At 34.1% G+C, this 26,271-nt stretch overlaps 1 long non-coding RNA gene across 1 annotated transcript; it reads left to right on the top strand.

The window, feature by feature from the left end:
* Positions 1–1,750: 1,750 nt before the first annotated feature.
* Positions 1,751–3,692, top strand: LOC131028891 (uncharacterized). Its single transcript, XR_009102666.1, has 2 exons — positions 1,751–2,055; positions 2,234–3,692. It is a non-coding gene; the product is annotated as an uncharacterized LOC131028891 (long non-coding RNA).
* Positions 3,693–26,271: the final 22,579 nt, after the last annotated feature.

Genomic DNA, 26,271 nt, shown 5'->3' with positions numbered 1-26,271 from the left:
TATAAGAGTTGATCAAAATGGGTCCCTTAGTGGAACACTTAAAATAGTCCTATCATACTTATCGTCAAGAAGTATTTTGACAAATAAAAAAAAGGAAATCAATTATTTGGTGTCACATTAGCACACCAATTAAACATGTCTTTGTTCACAACTATCCTTCGTACCTTATATTCAAACTATTTGAGACACCTCAACAAGAAGCATGCTGATGTGGGCAAGTCATTTTGTGGGCATCCAAGTGTATTCTTAGTGTGGTCACACACCTTAAGCCTAGAAAATGTTAGTCAACTCTGAGTGTTTCACACTTTTAAGTCCAAAACTATATTCTTAGTGTGACCACACACCTTAAGCAACATATTAAGTCTAGAAAATGTTAGTCAAATTTAAGTGTTTAACACTTTTAAGTCTAGAAATATAAGCTTAGCTAATATGTATGATTTAAGCAGTTCAATGAACATACAAACTATAAACCAAATTTAATAATTAAAAGACTTGACAAATTAGATTACAAAACTAGATTACAAAATTGTGAATGTTCCCCATAAAATTTTAATGCAAGAAAAACTAGAATGCTCAACTCAAATACCCTCACCCCTCGTACAATATCAAAAACAACATAAACTATCTATTATAATGGCTAAAGTATTACCTAGATAGCCTTCGTAAGCTAATAATCTTTATATGCTGCTGCAGACAACGAACACATCACTCCTCGTACTTCCTTTCTTCTGCTTCCAAATTTCTTTTGACCTTCTACCAATATTCTATTCATTAAATTTGTGGATGTGGTTTCAATTTATAATAAAGAAAAATGTATCTTAACAGTGTTTTAGGGAATATTTTTCCTTTCTAGCAATAACTGGACACCCTTCAGTTCAGAAGATATTAAACAGCCGGGTGAGATGTAATTTCACTTTAGTCCAGAAAAGTGGAAGCATCTTCCAGTTTTCGAAGCTTCTTTTTCAAATCATTCATGATTGTCTGAGAACATCCTTTGTTTGGAATTCACGTTGGTAGCTTTTTTCCTTAAAAGCAACTCGTTTTTTCTTTCTCAATTATTTTTGTGGATATGAATTCATATTCAAGAGTCATATTTTCTACTTTTGTGTTTTATAATGATTTAATTTTATGTATAATAATTAATGAATTATAGTTGTTATTAAATATTATTTAATTTAATGATAGAAAGTAAATTTTGGTTAATAAAATAATAATTATCTATCTTTTTTTTAATGGTAAGTAGATGAAAAATTATTATTGCATATTGTATGATTATAAAAATGATGTGTATGTAGAGCATATAAAATCTAGTATATCTCTCAAATATTAATTCTTTTGTAACCAATTGTTCATATTATATTATATTATAGTGCAGTAATTAATTAATAAAGAAATCATATGGATTTTTTTGTACCATGTAGAGGTAACATAAAACTAATATATATGAAATCTAGTATATCACCTTGACATTTTGATTGCCTGTGCATAATATAGTATTATTTTATGAAGATTAATAAATTTTGTAAATATAGAAATAAAGAATAAATTATTAGGGATGGTGTTATATCAAAAAATTATATTATATCTAAGAAACACAACTTCAAGGTCCTCCATAAATTCATTGTACAATTTTCTAAGTGTTCATTAATTTATAGAGGACCTTGAGGTTGTGTGCCTTAAGCATTATATAAATATATGGAAGCGGATCTTGAGATTATAAGATTATAAGGTAATAATAGTAAGTATTCAACTAACATCTTATGTCTAATTTCTAAGATTTAGTTGTAATTCAACTACGTGACTGCAACCCTACCACTTTCTCTTCATTTTTGCTATTCACTGTCTGATTAATGGATTGGAACCCTTCCCTAAAAACAAATTAATATATAACATAAACAATGGATCTTACTATAACACTGAAATAATTAAGATAAGTGTGTTTTGCAAACTTATATATAGAGATGCCCTGAACAATAATTTATCTTACAAAATTCTCTTAAAAACTTCGGCAGCTCTGCCATTGTTGGTCTTTTAAGCAGACCTCTTGTCAAACAGGTGTGAGTCACTGCTTGACCGATTTCCATACAAGTTTTTCCTTTTTTCTAACTATTTAGTTAATCGCAGTAGCTAGTCTCTAATAACTGGCTTTAACATTACAAGTACGATATTCTTTTTGTTACAGAAAGAAGAGAACACTATGCCATTCTTATTATGGGATTCTTTGTTATTGCAGATAGAGAAAAGATGGCAGAGAGCAGATTAAGTTTGGTAGTTTATATGTTGTTAGTGTTGATGACAGTTATGGTGAAGGTGAAGGTGAAGGGAGATCCAACATGCAGTCCAGCAGGGAACTTCTGGTGCAACAGTGGGCGATGTTGCAGCATATATAACTGGTGTGGAAGTACATCAGACTACTGTGCATCTGGCAACTGCCTTGCTCAGTGCTGGCCTAATGCTGTTGCTCTTAACCAGTCTACTTTGAATCTATTCCAAAAGAACCTTACCTCAGATTGAATCTATGATTCTATCCCGAAAGAACCAGCCGGAGTGTTGGGAAGCATTAATTTTTCCAGAGCATTTAATATGGAGGTTTCTCCAACGAAATAAAGTTCAGCATTAACTTTTTCCATCGGCATTAACTTCTTCCATTTACTTTTAAAATATTATCCAAGTATGTGTTTTGAATATCTAGAATTCTGGATAGTTCTAAAGACCTCTATAAAAGAGGCAATTGTAATAGGTTAAGTATCAAAGGAGTTTCAGCTGATCATGTATGAGGAATGCAGCAGCATTCTCAGGCAATATAATCTGTTGTTAACAATTGATTAATGAAGATCAGTACTGCATCACTGTGGGCAATTTGATAAATCTGTGTATGATAGTTTTGAGTCATAAGTGGAAAACATTCAGAGGGTGACACGGTATGTTTCGTATTTCGGGAAGTTTGTCTTGTCTATTGTAAGAAGGTAGAGGTTGTATGCCCAACTGTTGAAAGAGAGCGTAACAAATCCATAAAAAGATCAAACTAATGAAAACCCAAAGTCCAAAGTTTGATACAGCCGCAGCTGTTAGAAGATCGGATTGTTTGAAGGATATAAGGCACGTGATGCTGCCATATAAGGTAAATCACAAGAAGACAATCGAAGATATGTTTGAAAAGAAGATTTAAGATTTACAAAAGGCAAAGAGAATGTTACTGAATCTTGAAAGAGGTTGCCATTCTCAAAGGAGAAATGAATGGTTTGTATGACTGGCACAGCCGTAGAGGAATTGAATGTTGAAATTGGAATCGATAGTTGTGAATAAGGACAACCTCCAATTCGTCCAGCTCTCTTCATTTTGTCTCTGCTTCCATCCCATGCAGATAGGACTGAGATTTAAATGTATATTTAATGTGCAATGATTGCTTTTGTTTTTCCCTCTCTGTTGGGCATATACGCTAAACTAGGCTAGTGTTTAGTAATGTTATGTATAAGAAAGAGCAGAAAGTGTGTGACTGTAGCAACAGCGAATGAAGTATGAAACAGGGGATGTCTATTATGAACAGGACTTACTTTTTCAGCATTTTCTGAGCACAAGAAAAGGGCAGCACTTAAATGTTTATGAAGGGTAGCAGTCTCATATTTATGAAGCATATATTAATTCTTGTTTGTATTTGAAAAAATATAAATATATAAATCTCTTTTAGTTCATATCTGTACTTTTTTTGTGTGTGTGTGTTTTCCTGCTCTCTATTTACTTGCCTATCCAACAAGAGGCAGTACACAGAATATGGAATAGTACTGAAAATGGATCTTCCATTCACCTTATAAAAGGAAGACTAAAATTCATCTGTTGAAGAGATTTTATAAGGAAGGTGTCACTTTACTTGGTCGTAACCATAGGTGAAAATTACTACGAATATGAGGAGACGAGGGAATAATGTAGATTACAGCTTTTTGAAAATTGGGTTTCAATTTTTCGTCTGGAATCGTTTGTGGCGCTAAAATAATATTCGAAAGTCCAGACAAGGGCTAGAAGGATAACATCAAATGTAGGCAATAGCGATGCTGTCGAGATTACACCTCCAAAGATTAACTGATATTCCCTGAAATGCTTGTCATTCTTCCTAAGATTCCGGGGTGTTATAACAAGGATGACTGTGTTAGAGATAAATTAATCATATACCATTGTCGGCACAGACCAACAGAAGTTTCTAGGGCATTCATGCTCTTCACGTGCAGCCGCTCAACGCCGCTTACAGCCGTCTGCGGCCGTCCATATCTCTTTCCCTTACCTGCTACCTATTAATGATCCAATTAATTATAAGCTACAGTGTATATTGCATTTACTATCCACTTGGTTATAAATACAACACATGAGCCTGGGATTTTCAGCGGTCAAGTTTGCAGTGTTTAAGTGTGTTGATTTGTCTCTCTGTGTTTGATTGTTTTTCATGGTATCAGAGCCATGGTAGGTAGAAGTGGTGTCTCAATCCAGAGAACCCAATTTTGGGTTTCTCATTTGTTTTTCTGTTTGTTTTCAGACTGCACTTACAAATGCATTAGCTCTTGACATTACTGTGAGTTCTAAACATAGCAGGGATAGTTTAGCCAATGGAGAGCGATTCATGGTAAGATTTTCCTGTAGTCATTCCCGAAATATCCAAGCCATCACCACTGTGATGGAGGCAGAGAAGGCAAGGCAATCTGAAAATAAGAACATTTGAAAAGGGTTTGTAATGCCCTGTTCGAAGTTATATCTTTATCTTTATTAGTTCCTCCTGGCAGCTGAATCGTAGCTGCGAATGTCACTGTGGCCAAAAAAGATGCCACCAACATGTCCACTACCATTACTTTATCCTGGTCGCCACGCCTCTGGTTTTCACTCTGTTAGAAGTTTTGGAATGTAGTGTTAAATTACGAGTTGCACCCTCAGATTTCAGAATCATTGCAATCTTACTGAAATTACAATTATTATTAGATTCAACACCAGCCGCTATGTCAAGTGTTATTTGGCCTTAATTGATTAGAGAATCCAATTTTATGCCAGAAAATGATAACAAATGTTTCATCGTAAGAGGTTTGGTGGGGTTCTGGCCCTTATGTCTGACTTTTCTGGTGGGTGGCTGCGTTTTAGGCATCCGCACGTTCTCCCTAGCGGCCTGGGCTCTGCACGTCTTGATGGCTTTTCTTTCGAGGTGCCTTCTGCTATTGTGGAAGGTTGTTTTGCCTACTAATCTCCTCATTGCGGAGTATCCTAGGTTCGGCGTTGGTTCTGTTGTTGCTATGGGAGCTTCACACTTAGGGTGTGGGCTTCGTCGCTATGGTAGTTCTGCCTCTTGCCTGGTCGGGGCTCTAGTTTTCCTCCTCCCTCTCTCGTCATTGCTCTTGGTTGGACAAAGATACTTCTTGAGGTTTTGGGAGTTCCTATGTCTCCTATGGAGGGGGACTTTTATGCTGTGGCGGAAGGTGTCCTTTGGTGCTTTGGGTTTGTTCAGAGGGCTAGCTTATTCCTTCCTTTTATGATAGTGTCTCTCAATTCTCCTTTCTTGCTTGGATTGGGTTCTGAAAGTGTCTACTGCTCTGCTCTTTCTGATGACCATATGGAGGTGGGCAAGTTGTAGCGCTCATAAATGTTTCTCTGGATGTTGGGAGTTTGTGGGGTGTTGTCTTTGTTCTTTGTGATTGCGTAGTCTTCTTTGGTAGCAGTTTTCCTTATGCTGTGATGGGTGGTCCTACGATGGATGCTGAGAGGTGGTTACCCTACAAGTGCATAACTAGAGAGAACTCCTAGAGAGGACTCGTTTTTCGTGTATCTGCTATAGTGCTGGATTAATGCTTCTTTTGGAGGCTATTGTCATTGTGGAGGGATTCTACTTTTACCCCTTTCTCCCCCAATCACTTGTACTTTTTTGGTTTCCGTTGTGGATCTCTTGCTCATGGAAGGTTTAGGGATATTTGTTTCTTTGGGTTTTTGGCTGGGGCATCTCCCTAGGTGCTCTTTTCTTTTTAGGATTTTGTTCCGAAGTACTTATGCCATGAGGTGGCTAATTGGGGTGCCTTTGAACATGTTTGGACTGTTCCATTTGAGCGTGTTTTATGTTTTGCAATAATGGCTAGGTGTTCCTCTAAGGTTGTGGGGTGCCTCCCAAAACCTTTGTTAGGTTTTAGTTTCTTTGATTGTTCGATGAGTGCAAGGGTTTTGTTTGGGCTATGGTTTGGGGTTCTCTCTAAAATCTTTTTGTTATGATAATGAAAGTGAGGGTTTGGGACCCTTGTTCTCATTACTTGGGTACTCTAATCAAAAGTGCTATTCTTCAAAAAATGGGTGTCCTCTTTTTTAGGAGGCTAGTGGTTTCACTACTTGTGAGTTCCTCCTAGTTATTTAATGGGTATAGTTTCTCTCTCACTTTTTATTAATTAGAACAAATATTTCATCATTATTGAGTTTAAAAGAGAAAAATATAGAACAAAACCCAATCTAACAAAAAGAGTTTGATAACTTGTCATGAAATAGTAGCCCAAATAAGGATTGTATATGACATGCATACATGGAGACTTGAGCTACATTGTGAAAAGCTGGTGTAAATTAACTAGGCATAACACCTATTTATGTGATTTGTTAAAATTCTTGATAAACAAAATAATAATTGTAATTAAATCAATTCTAATATTTTTTGTTAACAAAATTATAACAATACTACACACACACACACACACACACACACATTGTTAAAATTCTTGATAAACAAAATAATAATAATTGTAATTAAATCAATTCTAATATTTTTTGTTAACAAAATTATAACAATACTACACACACACACACACACACACACACACATGCATGAAAAAATAAGATAACTTGATGATCCGCTCCATTTTTAACTAACAAATGTAATGTGGTATTGCTTGGAAATCCCATGGTTATAGCTCACCAATTTTGCAACTCTTGTGGCTTTAGAGAAGATAAGAGTTTATGCACAAGATCAAATCTATCATACTCAACTCTTCTACTGGTTTGCAAACAGGTGACATTGGTGTGACATGTCCCCCCGTACAACACGAGCTGACCTCATGCATCACCACTACAAGTTCTCGCCAACCAAGCTAGACCCCTAGCCCTATTTATGGTTTTACATTAAATGTAAAACGTACTTATATAAATTATGAAAAACCTGAAACTATTAATTGACTTATTTTATTATAAATTAAACAAATGTGAAAATCTACTATTAATTTAAAATTAATGTAAATAATGTAAAAAATTACTAATGATTAAAAAATTAATTAAAAATGAAATAATATGAATAAAAAATCAAATAATGTAACCATACAATCAACTATAACATGAATATATGTTCAAGTTAAATAATATTATATATAATACAGTTAAATAAAAATTCTAATAATAAAATTACATAATCTAAATGTACAATCAGCTTAGAATTTATTTATTTATAATAAAATGTAAGTAAAAATTTTACATGATAAAATTAAAACTTATACTCATTGTTTTAAGGGTAAAAAATATCTAGATAAAGAATAAAATAGAAACATTTGAATTGTTGATTGTCATTATGAAAATAAAATTTTCATATGATTAATAATATATAATTTATTAAATAATTTAAAGATGAAAGATTTTAAAAAATTATAATTAAAATTGATTGTTATTTGAATCATTTTATTTAATGATCAAATAATTAATTATAATTTTACATCTCTAAATATTAAACAACTTATGCATTATAAGCAATTTTAATAAACATAAATAAATTAATAAAATGTAAACAACTAAAAGAGAGGACCTTATAATGATGGGGGCTCCTATAGTGGGTGCAGGCTGATGTAGACAAGTTGTTTCGTGGGTGTCCAACCCTAAACCACACACAACAAGAACATATTAAGCCTAGAATGTTAGTCAACTTTGAATGTTTAACATTATTAAGTCTAGAAAATGTAACTTGAGTGTTTAAGTCTAGAAATGTATTCTTAGTGTGACCATACACCTTAAACAACATATTAAGCCTAGAAAATGCTAGTCAGCTCTGAATGTTTAACACTTTTAAACCTAAAAGTATAAACTTAGTGTGTGTGATTTAAATTGTTTGATGAACATGACCAAAAGCCAAATTTTCTAAGTGAAAAACTTGACAAATTGAAATACAAAACTGTGAATGTTTTAAAATATCTGGCAAAACTAGAATGCTCTACTAAAAGACCCTCTCCCCTCATACAATAACGAAAACAACATAAACTATCGATCCTACTTAAAAACCCTCTCCCCTCATAAAATATAATAATGGCTGCAGTACTATTATCTAGATAGCCTTTGTAAGCTAATAATCTTTAAATGCTGCTCATATCGCTATTTCTGCTGACAACGAACACATCACTCCTCGTCCTTCCTTTCTTCTGCTTCCAGATTTCTTTTGGTCGTGGTTTCAATTTATAATAAAGAAAAATGTATTTTAAAAGTGTGAGGTTTAATTTCACTTAGTCCAAAAAAGTGAAAGCATCTTCCGGTTTTCGAAGCTTCTTTTTCTTCAGTATGCGTTTTGTTTCAAATCATTCATGATTGTCGGAGAACATCCTTTGTTTGGAATTCACGTTGATAGCTTTTGTCCTTAAAAGCAACTCGTTTCTTCTTTCTCAATTATTTCAAACCACGTTGATAATAACAGTGCAGAAAGAACAAAGATAGAACACTAATGGCATAACTTCTCTTTTATCAGTAGAAATGATGTAGAATTGTGACATCAAATCCATCTTTATTCCCCCTTCACCTTTTACTGTAGAAATGATGTAGAATTGTGACGTCAAATCCATGGCCTTCCGTTCTGATATCAGTTAATCATATTTTCAAACAGAATAATAGTACACATTCAATTGAAAAAAAAAGTGTGTGTGAATGTAAATTCGTATTCAAGAGATGCATTGTCTACTTTTATATTATATCAAAATTAAAATTAGAAGTTCAATGATTAATGTATAATATCTTTAATCTTTCAACTTTTCTTACTGTAGAAATGTGATGTCAAGTCCATGTTTGCCTGTTTTGGTTTAAAGTCATCATATTTTTCCAAGAATAGGTGTCAGCATTACAAAGTAATAGTAAGCATTAAAAAAAAGTGTGGATATGAATTCATATTCAAGAGTCATATTCTCTACTTTTGTGTTATATCAAAATTTAATTTTTATTTATAACGGTTAATGTACAATTAATATGTTGTCTATTATATTTATTTTTAAATATTATTTAATTTAATAATTGAAAGTAAATTTTTTGTTAATGAAAATAAAATAACTATCTACCTTTTTTAAAAGGAGTTAGATGAAAAATTACCGTTGCATGTTTCATGGTTTAAAAAAAAGATGTGTATGTAGAGCATATAATATCTAGTATCTCTCCCACATATTAATTTTGTTTGTAAATAATTATTCACATTATATTATATTATGGTGCAATAACTAATTAATAAAGAAATCATATTGAATTTTTTTGTACAATAGAGAGACTAATATAAAACTAAATTATATTTGAAATCTAGTATTTCACCTTAATGTTTTTATTGATTGTCCATAATAGAGTAATATTGTATGACTATTAATGAAATTTGTAACTATAGAAATAACTTGAATAAATTATTAGGGATGGTGTTATATCCAAAATTTATATTATGTTTAAAAAACACAACCTCAAGGTCCTCCATAAATTCATTATATAGTTTTCTAAATGATTATTAATTTACAGAGGGCCTTTAGGTTGTGTGCCTTAAATACTATATAAATATATGGAGGAGGAACTTGAGGTTTAGAATATACCATATTAATTGACACCATGAATATACTAGATAGAAATATCTAAATGGGAAGAGAAAGGTGAGAATATGCATCTCTATAACTAGAGATGGACTGTCATTGACAATACAAAATGAGCTATAAGAATATGGTTTGATGACCTTATTTATTTTAGATTTTTCTAATAAAGTAAAAAACAAGAGTTAATGATGGGAACTACTGTCTTGAAATAATATCTATCACCAGGACACAAGTGACAAATGACTCTATCTAACACTATGATGAGTGTTAGTGTTTATTTCTTTAGTGATTGAAAGTTTCAAAGATGGCTCACATTTCCCCCCTAAATCTTGATCTACCTAGTAAATCTAGAAAAATTCTTATGTGCCCTTATTTTTATGTCAACCAAATTTGGTTCAAAATATAGTAGAGCTTACTACTTCAAAATTTTCCTCAATTATATTCCAAAATTTCTAATTTTAGCCTCAACTTATCATTAAATTTTTTTGATTGTGCAACCCAAGTGGAGTGAATGTGGTGTGTATAGATTTGTGGAAAATATAACTCTAACAATAAAAATTAAATCATAGGTGTCTTGGGCAAGTGTAACTGAGGATTAAAAGGGGGTGATGAGAATGACTAGGATTATAGAGGTAAATATTGATTCAAATGTATGGTATATAAGAAGGAAAGTTATTGATTCATCACTTGGTGATGCTTGATTTTTTTATACTAGTTATAAGTGTCAAGGAGGATCTCTTAGACCATGTTGCTACAGTGGGAGTACTTTAACCATTTTTATTTCATTATAAAGATATGGTTATATTGACATCATTGAAGATGTTAAAATCTTGGTATGCTATGGATAGCTCTTGGTTGAGGAGTTGAATTTATGACTGTTTCATTTTTATAGGTGATCCGTTTTTAGAGGATTCTCTTTTGGTTTTGTGTCATGGTGGGATCTTGATTTCACATTAGGTTATTTCGATGAAATTTTTAGATCATGATTTCATGATTAAGTTATTGATTCTACAATTGTAACTTTGGAAATGACCTTGTTATTTCCCATGGTATTGAGTATATTGGTCATTTTTTCGTAGCTTTATAAGAGTCTGGTGGTGCATTTCAAGTATAGAATGTATTGATTAATTAAAGATTCTCATGGATAATAGGAGACTTAGGTTACTCTTAGGAGGTTTGAGTTGAAATTCTAAGGAGACTTCACCTACATATGAACACGAAAGGGGGTTGTTCTTTGATAAAGTCTATGAGACATTGTATATCTGGGAGGAGCAATTTCATTCCCCAGTCTTCGTCTACTTGATATATAATAATTTCAATGAATTTTAATTTGAGGTTGTGAAGGAGATATTACTTGACATAGATTAGGATTTTGAGTTTAAAAAAAGAGCATGATTAAGATATGATTTATAGGTGTCATCTTGTATGAAACATAGAAAAATCACACCAAAAAATAGTGAGAACCCAAATCTATGGTTTATCTAATATTCAAATCCCATAAATGAAAAATACATCAACAAATATTACATGACAAAAATATAAATATATAAAATAATAACAAGTTTTCAAATACTTTAAAAGAATAACATAATTAAATCTACAAACTGTGGTATCATAAATTGTATCCTTATACAATTTCATAATCATATGGGCCCCACTTCAGTGTTTCTACCTTCTATGCCTTGATTTTTCCTAGTTCTACTCATAACAGTGTCAAATATATGATCCCCATCTTTTTCTTCGAATCCTAAAACTTTTTTCAGCCTAGATGGATTGGGAAAGGGCTCCTAGTCCCCTTGTGCAAACCAAAAGGGCCCATTTTTTAACTCTCTAAGAGTAAAATAAAATTGAGTTACAAATGATTATCAATGTTGACCTCCTTTGTAATTTTGAATACATTTCATGAGGATAGGTATAAAAGAAAGTCTTATCACCTCATTTGAAATATCTCTCAATTTATATTCAGTCCATATCAATTGATTGAAGTGACCAAGAAATACATCATCATTAGAGTAGTGAAGGACAGGTCAAATATTAAAGTTTTAAGTATCCAGGATGGTATCCATGATCAAGTTCTTATGAATAAATCCTACATGATAACATCAATGCAATCATGAATACTTCAAGGCAAAGGATATCTATAAAAGTATGGAATTTCAATTCTAGATCTAGCATCTGCTCCATGAAGACACACACTCTTTTCTGTTTCTTTCATCATAGGTTTTATTTCAAAGATAGGGTTTTATTGAGGCCAACCCCTATCAAACCAACAACATTTTTCCCTCTTATGTGTGCAAGTGACAAATTCTTGAGAGAAAAAATATAGATCATAAAAGAGAAGATTGCAACAAATATAACTAAATTTTGACGAAGTATAAATCCTAGATCAAGGACACCTAGTAATAGTGATTATTACTTTCTAACAAAAAATTAAGGAGACACTCATATTGAAATCTTTATTTTTAAGCTCTCTTTGATATCTCTATGTGAGACTTTTGGGCCAAGGTCACCTAGCAACATTGGCATTCTTTTTTTAGCCCAAATTTCAAACCTCTTTACATTCCATTTCTAGATTTGTACTTGATGTCTGCATGTTTACACTAAAACTATATGTTTATGATAATAATTATCAATTTGACATTATTATTCCTATTTCTTACATTTAATAATTTCAATTCTAATTAAAACTTTCAACTCAAAAAATGACTAAATCCAATTTGTGCTCGACTCTTTCCCAATAGGTTTTAGGTTGAGCCTATTAGATATATTCTCCTTAAATTTTAAATGGTTTGAATGAGTTTGATTCATAGTTTGCATGTGTAAGACTAGCTATTCCCATTTTAACCACATTACATTTTAGTCAACATGACTTGTGCTTTGTATAATGTTTTATTTATATGCTCATATCTAATTATTATTATGTATTATTTTAATATTTAGAATCATTAATTATTCAAATCTATCATTTATATGATGTATTTTACTTAATTAAGTAGTCGTTTGATCATTCTATTGAGAAATTACATTGTTCAATCAATTATTTTGCTTGCATTATCAATTTTATGAGAGGCATTGTGAGTAAAAATCTATTTCATTTTCTTTTCCCTCTTTTCTTATGAGTTTAATGACCATTTGTCCTGAATCCAATATCCCTATGAGAATAAGTTATAGACATATGGCTTCCCAAAGTTTAAATACTAGGTGTATTGAGCCTAATTTGACTAACGTATTGCATGGGAACTTGAGTGAAACCTCTATTCCTACACAATTCATACCTAACATTTTGAATAATCATTCGCCTCATGATTCTCATGATGGGGATAAATCTTTAGCTCAAGTTACTATTGAACAATTGGCGAAGCTTGACCAACAATTTGATGATCTTCAACAATGGATGACTCAAGAATTCTTGGGTGGAGAGCTAGTCCCCTTGATTTAATGCATGAGGAGGAGGATTCAAAATGATGAATAAGGTTTGAATGTGTTGCATATTATATCTTATATTTTGGACAAGCATGTTATTCTAATGAAAATTTATGCCAAAGTGTTTGGTTATTCAAATCATACAAATCAAGTTGAGAATTTTATTCCTAAATCTTTTTCTAATCTACCTACATATACATGTTTCGTAATGGCTACCTCTATAGAAAATTTTAATGCTACGAGTGTTTGTAATGGGGGGAATCATATCATTGAATACTCCTACATACCTACCTTTTCTATATTTCTATTGATTTCCCAACCATCTCCAATACACATTTACCATAATGTTCCAGCTTCTTATATTCTAATGCTCCACCTATCTTTCATCATGTACACCTCCATCACAATGTAACATGTCCAACTCCAATTGATCCACCCAATCCACTATAAATAATTTGACCCAAATAATTTTATCTTTGCAACAACAATTGGCCTTCATAATCTATTCCAAACTTAACCTTCCCACATGTAATACCGCTAGCCTACTTTCTAATGACAACACACATACTCTTATTCCACAATTCATGGAGATTCCTCATTTGGAGACATATGATGGAAAAGGTGACCCCCATATTTATATACAAATATTTCAAACTTTGTGTAGTGACTTCTTGCATGATCATAGATCATGGAAAAACTATTCAAACATACTTTGAGAGAAAGAGATTTGCAATGGTTTCACTCCTTACCTCGTCATTCAATTGATTATTTTCAAACTTTCTTTAATGAATGCAACATTTTATAAATAGTATTGGTCCTCAAATTATTTTAATTGAGTAATACATTATAAACATGGAGTTCAGGAAAAAAGTGTCATATTTCATTGGTTGATATTAATATTTGTATTCACAAATTGCTTATCCTTTTCTTGATTTTGATGCTCAAATAATTTTCATTAATAATTTACAAAAGGATATTAGAGATATGCCTTTTTTTATTGATTATGCATATTTTATATAATTATCAACTTCTTTAGTGGGTCAATTTGAATAAAAATAAAAATAAATTTATCAAGAACAATAATGATTCCTCCAATCATATTAATTCTCAAGCGGTGGCTGCAACACCAAGTGTGGCCCCTTTACCATTGATTTTTACACATTATAATTTTCCCCCTATTTTTGAATCATTGCATAGTATAATGCTTGAATTGATTAATTATAATTTTAGGAAGATTCATCCCATCAAACCCATAGATACCTCTAAGCCCTTGCTAGCTTCCTTTGATCCTAAATACTTTCTAATACCATTGTTAAGCTACCCATGATACTAATAAGTACTATAAATTGAAACATTTGATCCAAGATCTTATTGGATCTAACACTATAATAGTGGAGGGTGTAAATTAAAAAGGAAAAAAAAAATGTTCTCATATTAATCAAGGAAACCTTGACCACTCCTTGATCACCGCTTCATCGATCTCAATAACTCATCACACACTTTGCATTATATACAATACACTTTGCTCATTCCCTAGACAAAAACGATTACAACAACATGCCAAAAAACACTTGAAATTGTCTTCACACAATAACCATATGTGTCAATATCATTACCGCTCATCATCAGATTGTAAACCAACATAACCAATTCAAGAACCTTAATCGGTTAGGGTTTAACAAAAGCAACAGGTAGGGTTTACCGGTTACATCAATGGATAGGATTTAACCTTTTTATCAGTTGCTGGTTCAACTCACAAACTTACATACTGGTTTACAATTTCCTTCACTTAGCTCATCCTACTGGTTACAAGACAATATCAGCAATATCAGCAATAACAACAATATTATTACCAGATAATTGACATCAATGACAACATAACATATCATTAATACAATATTCATGCAAATGCCAACAATCTCCCCCTTTGGCATTCATGGCAATACAAATATCAATACCATTGATTGCTATTGTGATTGTGAATAGGAATCCTAGTTTACATTACCAAGTACTCACCATGCTCTCCATATCTTTAGTTTGTCACTGGTTCTCCTCCTCATAATCAAATAATTCTTCTCCCCCTTTGATAGCAATGCCAAATTGAAAGTAAAAAATGTAATGCCAATTTCACTATGCAACAACAACAATCTACAACTAGATGCTCCCCTATGGAATAACTTCCACTTCTACACCAATGCTTTTGTAAAATTCTGCAAGTAGCTCAGGGAGTGATGTAATCTACATCATGCTCAACTAACCTCATGAAAGGGTACAACCCCTAACTGACTTCTAAGATACTCAAATGTAGTATTAGGTAGAGGTTTAGTAAAAATATCTGGAAGTTGCTCCCTGATAGAAACATGCTCTAGGATAACATCTTTGTTCTACAATTTTTTCCTCAATAAATTATAATTCAATTTAATATGCTTGATTCGTGCATGCAAAATAGGATTCTTTGAAATATTGATGGCACTTGTATTAACACATAAAATCTTTATAGGTTCTGAAATCTTTATCTTAAAACCTTCCAAAATGTGCCTTATCCAAATAGCCTATGTGCAATTCTTGTAAGCTTCAACATACTCATCTTCAATAGTAGATTGTGAAGTACAACTCTTCTTCTTACTACTCCATGAAACAAGTCTTCCTCCAAGAAAGAATGCTCCATCGATTGTGTTTTTCTGGTCATAAACATTTCCTACCCAATCAGCATCTGTGTACACCTTCAAGTCAAAATTTCCTTGATATGGATACCATAATCTATAGTCAACAGTACCTTTCAAGTACCTAAAAGGTATCTTGGTTGCTATCAGATGTGTTTCCTTAGGATTCTTTTGGAATCTAGCAACTATGCCAACTACATGAGCTATATTCGGTCTGTTGTGAGCTACATAGTGCAATTTGCCAATCATTGACATGTATTCGTTCTCATCAATAGACTTAGATTCATCTTCCTTAGACAACTTACAACCTGTAACCATTGGTGTCCCAAATGGTTTACATTCACTCATGCCAAATTTCTTCAAGACCTCTTTTACATACTTAGACTATGTAATGAAAATACCATTCTTCATTTGTTGTATCTGCAAGCCTATGAATTTTTTTATTTCCCTACTAAAGCCATTTCAAACTCGTTTTTCATTTCATCTACAAAACTATTGCTCATGACATCGTTACCTCCAAATATGATATCATCTACAAATACTTCACTGACTAGTATTTCAAATCCTTTAGATTTGAGATATATGTTACTGTCATCACTAGTTCTTAGAAATCCTATCTTCATCAGATGTGTATGAAGCCTTTCATACCATGCTCTGGGTGCCTGCTTTAATCTATATAAAGCCTTATGAAATCTACATACCATGTCTTTCTCATTAGTCAAAGAATAACCATCTAGTTGCTCAATATAAACTTCTTCTTCCAGTATTCCATTAAAAAATTCAGACATAACATCCATCTGGTATACCTTGAATTTCTTATGGGCTACAAATGCAAGTAAAGTTCTGACACTTTCTAGTCTTGTCACTAGTGCAAAAGTCTCACCATAGTCTTCTCCTTCCTCATGAGCATAACCTTTGCACACCAACCTAGCTTTATTGTGAACTACAACACTATCTTCATTCAACTTGTTCCTGAATACCCATTTATTACCTACTACATGTTTATTTAGCGGTTAGGGTACTAGGGACCAAGTGTTGTTTTTCTCAATTTGATCCAATTCCTCCTCCATAACTTTAACCCAATTATCATCACCAAATGTTTCCTTAAAAGTTATTGGATCAATGGTGGAGATCATGCAAGAGTTTTCTCTTACTCTTCTTCTGGTTAGTACTCCAGCATCCTTATCTCCAATAATTTGTTCAAGATTGTGATTCAATCTCACATATCTTGGAATAACATGATCATTTTCTTTAGGTTCAACTTCTTCATTATCATCACCTTCTTCAGAATTTATCTATTCTAGTTGAACTAGTGCATCAGAATTTGCTTTGCCAGTTTCAGATTTCATTTCTGGTTCCAAAAAACAAAATGCATGGATATTTATCCTTCTTCTCCAAACTAGTTTCCTTTGAGACTTTGGGATATTCATCCACTTGAACATCAGTACTCTCAATAATGCTCTGTGACCGGTTGTTAAAACACTTGTAGGCCTTACTCTTGGTGGAATAGCCAAGAAATATACAATCATCACTTTTAGCCTCAAATTTTCTAAAATAATCACCTCTCTTAATAAAACATTTGCTTCCAAATACCTTGAAATAACTAACATCAAGTGATCTTCCATACCAATATTCATAAGGAGTCTTGTCCTTGCCTCTTTTTACTAGAACTCTATTCATAGTGTAGATAGTTATGCTGCCAGCTTTTCTCCAAAAAAAATCTGATACACCTCCTTATATCAACATTTTCCTAGCAGCTTCAAAAGCTGACCGGTTGTTCCTCTCTGCTATAGCATTCTATTGTGGTGTCCTTGGTGCAAAAAGTTATCATTTGATACCATTCTCTTCACAATACCTAGTGAATTCCTCTGAAGTAAATTCATCTCCTTGATCTTTCCTCAGACATTTTATCTTCTTACCACTCTCCTTCTTTGCTAAGGCCTTGAATGCCTTGAACTTGCCAAAAGCTTCAGGCTTATCCTTCAAGAATGTGACCCACATCATCCTTGAGCAATCATTAGTGAGGATCAGGAAATATCTGTCACCTTGAATACTTTTTGTTCTTATTGGTCCATAAAGATCTGTATGAACCAAGTCTAAAAAACACTTCACTGAAAAGGATTTGCTCTTAAAATTTGAGGATGACATCTTTCCTAATTGACATTCTTTGCAAGGAGCATCAACTGGTTTGTCTAACTAAGGCAAACCTCTCACTATCTTGGACTTACTCACTTTAACAATGTTATCAAAGTTCATATGAAAAAATCTCCTATGCCAAAGCCAACTATCGTCTATTTTTCCAATTAAATAGTTGCTAACTTTAGGATTAAGGTGAAATAGGTTACCTTTAGTTTGATTCCTAGTTGCAATCAATTCACCTTGATTGTCAAAGATTTTGCACATACCACTTTTAAAATCCAATGGGTATCCTCTATCATTGAGTTGTGCCACACTCAAAAGGTTGTGCTTTAGACCTTCAACCCAATAGACATCATTAGCATTTCTCTTCCCATTAAGATAAATAATTCCCTTACCTTTAACCATGCAGGGTGAGTCATTACCAAATCTTACAATTCCGGAATCAAATTCCTTCAAAGAAATAAATTTGCTCCGATCACCGATCATATGATGTGAACAACCACTATGAATGATCCAATCATCAGAGTTATCCATCCTAGATACTAATGCTTTTTGGTCTGATATCTCTTCTTTAATAGCTACAAACACTATGTCTTCATTAGCATCACCATTAGATTATTCATCAGTGATACCATCGTCAACAACAATAAGACAATCTCTCTTGCCTTTACCCTTATACTTCTTGAATTTCTCTCGCTTGTGTTAATTTTCACCATTAGGACAGTTAGTAGCTATGTGTGCAATCTTGTTGCATGAAAAACATTTCAAAGGTAATTTACCTCTATATTTTCTAGTGCCTCTAGGAAATTGCTTTGTGAACAATGCTTCAAGCTCCACTAAACCGTCTCCATCATCAGCATCTTTGCTAGATCTGGATTCATAACTGTGACTGACATCTCTACTTTTTCTCATAGATGGGTTAGAAACAAAAGCTCTAAATGAAGACTCAAAGTTCTATACACTACCATCATAACCATTCAATTCAAAAGCAATAAATTTTTCAATGATGGAGTCAAGAGTTACCTTAGTTTTGTCAATGGACTTTAGTTCCTGAATGGCTACAAATCGAATAGCGTAGACTGGTAGCAAGGTTCTCAGTACCTTACTGATCACTGTGGCATCTTCCACTTTCCCTCCCGCACTCTTAATTTCACTAACTATCTCTTTTATTGTTTGACCATACAACTGGATATTCTCACCTTCATCCATCTGCATGTCATCAAACTTTCCTCTTAGACTCTCCTCTTTAGAAATCTTAACATGTTGATCACCGCTATAAATCTCTTCATTTTTTTTTCCATACCTCATATGCAGTCTCTAGACCATGAACATCTACATATTCAGCATCAGACAGAGAACTGATAATGGCCTCTAATGGTTGATGATTTTCTTGTTACTCTTTCTTCTAATCATCAGTCAAAATCCAAATAGGTGAAACATATTGAGTATTGACATATTCCCAATACTGACTTCCCAGACTTTTGATGTAAATTTTCATTATGTTGCTCCATATCATATAGTTCTCTCTATTAAACTTTGGACCTTCCTTCTTCATCATGATATGTGTGTAGGAGAAAAAGTGACACTAAGCAACATGCCCTAATCTCACTTTCAACCACACACTTGCGGAATACGACAGAGCCTAGAGGTATCACACAATTGGCTACTTCTTTTTGTGAAAGAGAGAGCCACGGGCTACCTATTAGGATTTCTATTCCTTTGTTGTAATTGAAAGATGAAATGATGCAAGTTCAATCCCTAACCCCAAAGTGCAAGTATGAACTAATAACAAGATTACAGAATTGAACTTAAATGATGGAAAGCTGTAAACACAAGGACAAGACAAGAATGTAAATGTGTACCTAGTGTTAAAATATGAATGAAAATGTTCGGGACAGGGGTGCGGGCGCCACTGTCCTGATTCTGCCTGTGAAACTGCTCTGGAAACTGTTGTTTTGCACTCTGGAAAAGCTGTCAAAATGCTAAAAATGCTGTCTATCAGGAGGACCAGGGTGCCCAGCGCCCCTGTCCTAGCAGGACCAGGGTGCCCCATGACCCTGTCCTGCTCTTTTGCTCTGAAATTTGGTAGGAAGGTCGGTCTCAGTCTGCTTCTTCCGGATCTGTAACTTGCGGCGTCGTCCGAGTCCCGAAACCTGCACTTATATCTGAAAAGGTGTTTGGGCGGCTATATAGGGTTTTGCCTTAGTCAAACCCCCGCTTCGGTGATTTCCACCTCCATGGATAGCCAAGTTGTATTGTAAAATGTATTGTGTGTGCAGACCTAGTGTGTGTGCAAGGTCCTAAAATGCAAGAAAGCAAACTAGAGCAACCTAGAAAGTAAACCCTAATTGCTTGTAAATGATAATGTAAATGCTCTAAATCAAGATGCAAAGTGATCTAAAGCATGAATAAAGGATATTTGAAGCTTATGCAAAGACATGAAAACAACATGAAATCATACCCAACCCTCAAGGGAGGAGTACAAGCCAATCTTCAGTCGGTAATCTCCTATTGTTCTTCAATGTCTTCCAAGCCCTAAATGGATGAATGAAATTAATAAATGCTTGATAGAAAGATGTTGGATGTTGTTGAAGTCTTCAAAGATCTTCTCTTTCGCTGCATATGAGGTCCTTGAAAGCCAAAAATCAGATCCTTTCAAATGAAGAAAGAGAGCTCTTATATATGAAACCCTAGGTCTTAATTTTGACTTTTGGCTGACCTAGAGATTGAATATCTCGCCAATTTCTTGGGGTTAAGCTTTATTTTATGATTGGATCGTGCTCCCAAAATTTTGGGAAAAATGTCCGGGACCATGTGCACGGGCGCCATGGTCCCGACAACTTTTCACCAAATTTTTCAGGGCCATCGGATATGATGATTTTAGAGAGAATTCCGAAGTTACAGGTGATTTCGAGATGTTTTGACCCCCGAAATCAAGCCCCCAAGTTCAAAATAGGACCTAATTAGGGTTTTTTATTAAATGATGTATAGGAAGAATAAAATGAAAAGGGCACACTTTAATGAAAGGGCCCAACTTTATGATGTGGGAGATGATAAAATAGAACCTTAGACCTAACTAATTTGATTAATTAAGTGCTAAAGGGGAAATGCAATGCAAAATGCAAAATGCGCCAAGGCGGGTGCTAAACTAGGTGTGAAATTGTACCACCCTAGCAAGTGCGTACAATTTACGACGCTACATTTAGCCCCCACTTTAGTGGTCATATGAACACTACGTGCATATGCAAGCTAAAGTACAGAAAATTAAACATTATTTGAAAAAGGATATATCCATAAGTCTGTCCAACGAAGCCCCCAGCGGTATCTGCAGTACACAGTTAGGAACCGCACCCTACAAAACACACGTTAGATCACAAAATCACCTAATTCTTACTAAGGAAGGTGATGAAAATTCAAGGGTAGCTATATGCCCCCCCCTGTTTCGGCTTGCTAATTTTAGTGAGTTGAAACAGGGTATCATGTTTACCACTTCGAATTGTTAAAGAATATTGATGACAAATGCTCACAAGAAGATTTGATATGAGATCAAAAAGCTAATGGTGAATCATTTGGTAAGAAAGAGGACTAAATCTCAATTCCAACACAACAAAGAGTGTGAGGATTTGGGAGTTCTCTAACACAAGATGAAGGATGTAAATGGAAATAAAATGCAAAGAGAAGAAAAGAAAGGAAAAAAGCATGAATACACACATTGGTGATCCATGAGAAGAATAGTGAAAGAGAAAACATGGACTTCTCGCCCCTAGATCTTGTCTAGGTGATCCATGGAAAAGAGGACATGGAAAACTAGCCCCTAGAGTCTGTCTAGGTGATCCATGTAAGGGAGGAGAGTGAGAAAGTCTAGCCTTATGCCGCTAGTTCCACTCAACCTCGTGCATGTGTGTGTAAGTGAGGTTAGAAGCACCTCATAGGAGTCTATGCCCGAGTATGCTACAACCTATATATGTATAGTACAAAAGCATGACATCTCACTCTAAGAGTCTGTGCTCTGGTTCCGAGAATAATCAGCTTGCATAAAAGAAAAATGGAAACATCTCACTCTAAGAGTCTGTGCTCTGGTTCCGAGAATGACCCATTGCTCAAAAAGTGTAATGTTTATGTCATAAGAAAAGTAGAACAAGGATACCTACCTTCATCACAAAAGAAGATACCCCAAAAAATGCAACCATGTCATAGATCCAAGCAAGAGAGTTTTACACTCTTTAAGCAAGGATAAGATAGTTGAAAAGGGATATCTTGTAGTATGTGTAAAGGAGATCCTTAGAGGAGAAGAGATCTTTGTACAAAAGACACCTATCCCCAAGAGGAATTGTCTTAGACAAATATAACATCTTCTAGAATAAGACAAAGAAGAGAATAAGAATGCAACACTTCCTTCTTTTGCGCGGTGAAAGTGATTCTTAATGAAGGATGACGCTCTTTTTAACCCAATTAGGAGAGTGGATTCATTATAGATGTATTTTACCAAGTGCAAAAGAGGTTGTAGTCAAGGACTTACACCTCTTGTAAGAGAGAATCCTTGAACAAACAACAACAAATGCATACATGGAATAACATCAAGTAATAAAGTTCACACCGTCCACGAAATAGGAAAAAGTGGATCCTTAGATAAAAATAAGGAAAGATCATTGCCTCAATGAGAAGGACTTACACAATCTTCTAGGGAGAGATTTAGACATAAGAAAAAGAAGAGATGTATGAAATCACTCTTGTCCCCATAGGAACAAGAAAATTAGGCTATTATGTTGCTTCAAAAAATATATGATTGCACTTGAAATTGTACCATCATGAATGACAATGAGCCCCCAATAAATGAGCTACCAATGTCACATAATGATGAGCAACATAATAGCCATTAATGTTATTTAAAGACATGATAGACTAAATGAGGTATTTGAATATGACATGCTAAATGCTCAACTATAAGTGAGATCAAAAACATGTATAAAAAAATTGAAGAAGAAAAGTCACAAGAAATCTTAGAAGAGGGATAAGTGTAATTTATTAGAGCCTTATCCCTAGAGGAAAGGACCTTACGATGAATAGGAGATAAAGATTCATAAGTGGATTTGGAAATTTGAGGGGATTTATAAAGAGATTTGTTCATCGCCGAGATTTCCTTATGAGGGGAATGAGAGTTGATAGAAGTAGAAGATGATTTAGTTGAAGTGAGATCATCATCACTACTAAATATAGCATTCACATTGAGAGATGGTCTTTTAGATGCTTTGGTACGTTTGTAGGGATTATAGCCGAGTCCAAAGGCATAATTGTGAAAATTAGTCTCTAGAGGAACTTTTATCCCTTGTTCATGAGTGCCACAACCATTTCCATGATACCCATGCTTAGCAAAAATCCGAAAACCATGACCATAACGATCAGCCATTTCAGGAAGAGAGGGTGGTTTTTCATAAGACAAAGAATCAAACTCTTCATAATTAGAGGTGTTAGGAGAAGAAGTTTGAGAAGCGGCCACAAAATTATTGCTCATAGGTTCATGCAAGAAAGATAGATCTCTAGTTTCTTCCTTCTTTTTAAGTTTAAGCTCTCTAGGAGGAACCCTATACTCACCTACAAAGGTGGGATTAAAGTCAAGAGATCCCCATTCATCTTCTGCAAGAACCTTCTCAGGATCAAAAGCCATTTCATGTGTAGACTCAAGTCGAGAAAGATCTTCTTCAGGAGCTTTAGGCTCATCCAAAGAATTTTGATTATTAGAGGGTAATGATTCATCCATAGGTATTTTGTTTAATGAGTCATCACTAGAAGAGGAAGGCTTAGAAGAATTCACTTTGGAAGTAGATGTTTGCAAACAAGCCTGAAGATTAGTATCACCTATCAAGGTATATGTCTTATCGTTATAAATAAATTTAACTTGTCTATGCAATGTAGAGGGGACAGCTTGCATACTATGAATCCAAGGTCTCCCTAATAACAAGTTGTATGTTAGATTTCCCGACATAACATGGATAGGAGTAGGCAAAGTAACAGGTCCCACTGTGATGGGTAAGGTGATAATACCTAATGAAGACTTAGCCACATTATCAAAGCCTCGAATGGGACGAGAGTCAGGCTCAATAAGGGATGTATCCACATTCATCTTATGCAATAGATTAATGCTACACACATTAAGGCCAGAGCCATTATCTACCAGTGTTCGTCTTATAGTAGTGTCATTTATGATAACCACAATCATCAAGGGATCATATTGATGTTGAATTTCACTAGTAGGCAATTCATCTTGAGTAAACACAATTTGAGCTTTAGGATTCATCACAGAGTTAACCAAAGACACTATATTACTAGATGTATTAGGTGGAGGAACATTCAAATCTTTCAAGGCATCTTGTAACATTCCATGATGAGCGGAAGAAGTTTGGATCAAATCCCAAAGGGATATCTTGGCAGGGGTAGTTTTAAGTTGTTCTATGAGATCATATTCCTTACCAAGAACTTGTGAAATACGTGGAGCTTGCGGAAGAATTGGTTGAGAAGGAGGAAGTGAAGTTGGGATAACTGGAGGAGGATTAGGTTGCGTATTGTTTCTTGTGTTATAGGTATGAGCAACCGCATGATAACTCTCTCTAGTCAGTTGCTTAGCATACTCATAAGGGCTCTTAGAAGAATAACCTCCTTGCATAGTAATAACAGGTTTCTTAGGAGTGCAAAAAGAATCATTAGCATAACCACCTTGAACCAGTAAGATAGGCTTATTTAAAGGTTGAGAATTTTGAGAAAGACAAGCACCTTGGACAGTGAAGAGAGGTTTGTTAGGTGTTTCATTCACATGTATCAAATTGATTGAGGATGGTTTAGAGGAATGAACAAAAGTGTTGGAAGAATTATTGATAGTCTTCTCTTGCACTAAAATCTTATCACGGATCAAATCAATTTTAGGAGAGAGACAAGGGATAAGCATTGATGTTCTAGTAGGAAGAGTAATACTAGGAAAGGTCATATCATCCTCTATCATCAAAGGATCTACATGGGGAATAAACTCTCTAGAAGAAGGATCAACATTACTCTCTAAAGTCTCACTTTTGAGAGGGAGATCTTTGAAAGAGATGTTAACCATCTTGCTTTGAACTAGGGTTTCCTCATGAGTAGAACCAAGTTGAGAAGGGGGAGATGCTTTATTTTTAGAGGGAGAATAATTGATATTCAAGGAAGGTGAGAAACTATCAAGGGAGAGAGAATAATCTACACCTTCTTCTAATGGTTCATCCCAAATAGTGAAGTGGTTGAAAGGAATGTTTGAAGTATTGTTAATTTCGGGAGAGGAGATAACATTGTTTATTAATTCCTCATCCTTAGGAGGAAGAGCATCAATAGATGTGTTAAACTCATCCTCTTTCCTCAAAATATGTTCAATATGATCTTTAGGGGAGAGAGAATTAAGGAAATTGCTTATTATTTCATCTTCTTTCTCTAAGGGACGCTTATGGGTAAGACAAACTTTAGGAGAAGGGTAAGCATTTATCATTAATTCATCATCTCTAGTGGGAATTTTGTTGGAAAAGGAAATGCCATCACTAGGAAATGTAGGGATAATGTCATCTTCTTGCACAAAAGGATCCTCATGAAGGGAGTGTTTTTTAGGAGGAACATGAACATATTTCTCCAAAGATTCATGCTTAGGCAGGAGATCTTTGAAAGAAGTGTTCATAACCTCTCGTTGCACTAACATGCCCCCATTGGAAGGACCAACTTTAGGAGAAAATAAGTCAATGTCCATCAATACCTTTTCACATAGAGAGGCATCATGTAGGGAAGGTAAAGTAACATTAAGAAAGGTGTTTATGATATTATTCTCTTCCTCTAGGATATCTAAATAGGAAGGGCACATTTTAGGAGAATTGTCAAGATCACTCTTAAACTCTTCATCCTTAGAGCATGGGAGAGTCTCAAAGGAATTGGTAGAAACTCTTTTAGGCACTAAAATGTTGTTATAGATGGGGGGAGGTTCTTTAGGAGAAGGAAAAATTGAAACAAGGGAAGCCAACCCATTATCACATCTATGAAATGAATGCATCATGACAACAATTTTCCTCTTTCAAATGATAACACATGCAAAAATAGAATGAAATGTTTAATTTCAACCAATGCAAGCACTTAGAATGTAGATTTAGAAAATGAAATTTATGATTCAAATGAGTTCCTAAATCAGATTTGAAATTATTGATCCCAAATAAGCTATCCACAAGTTCAACTTTGAATTG

The sequence above is a fragment of the Cryptomeria japonica genome, chromosome 5, assembly GCF_030272615.1.
Source record: "Cryptomeria japonica chromosome 5, Sugi_1.0, whole genome shotgun sequence".
Taxonomy (NCBI): Eukaryota; Viridiplantae; Streptophyta; class Pinopsida; order Cupressales; family Cupressaceae; genus Cryptomeria; species Cryptomeria japonica.
Note: the sequence above shows the minus strand (reverse complement) of the source record. Positions and strands in the feature narration are given on the sequence as shown.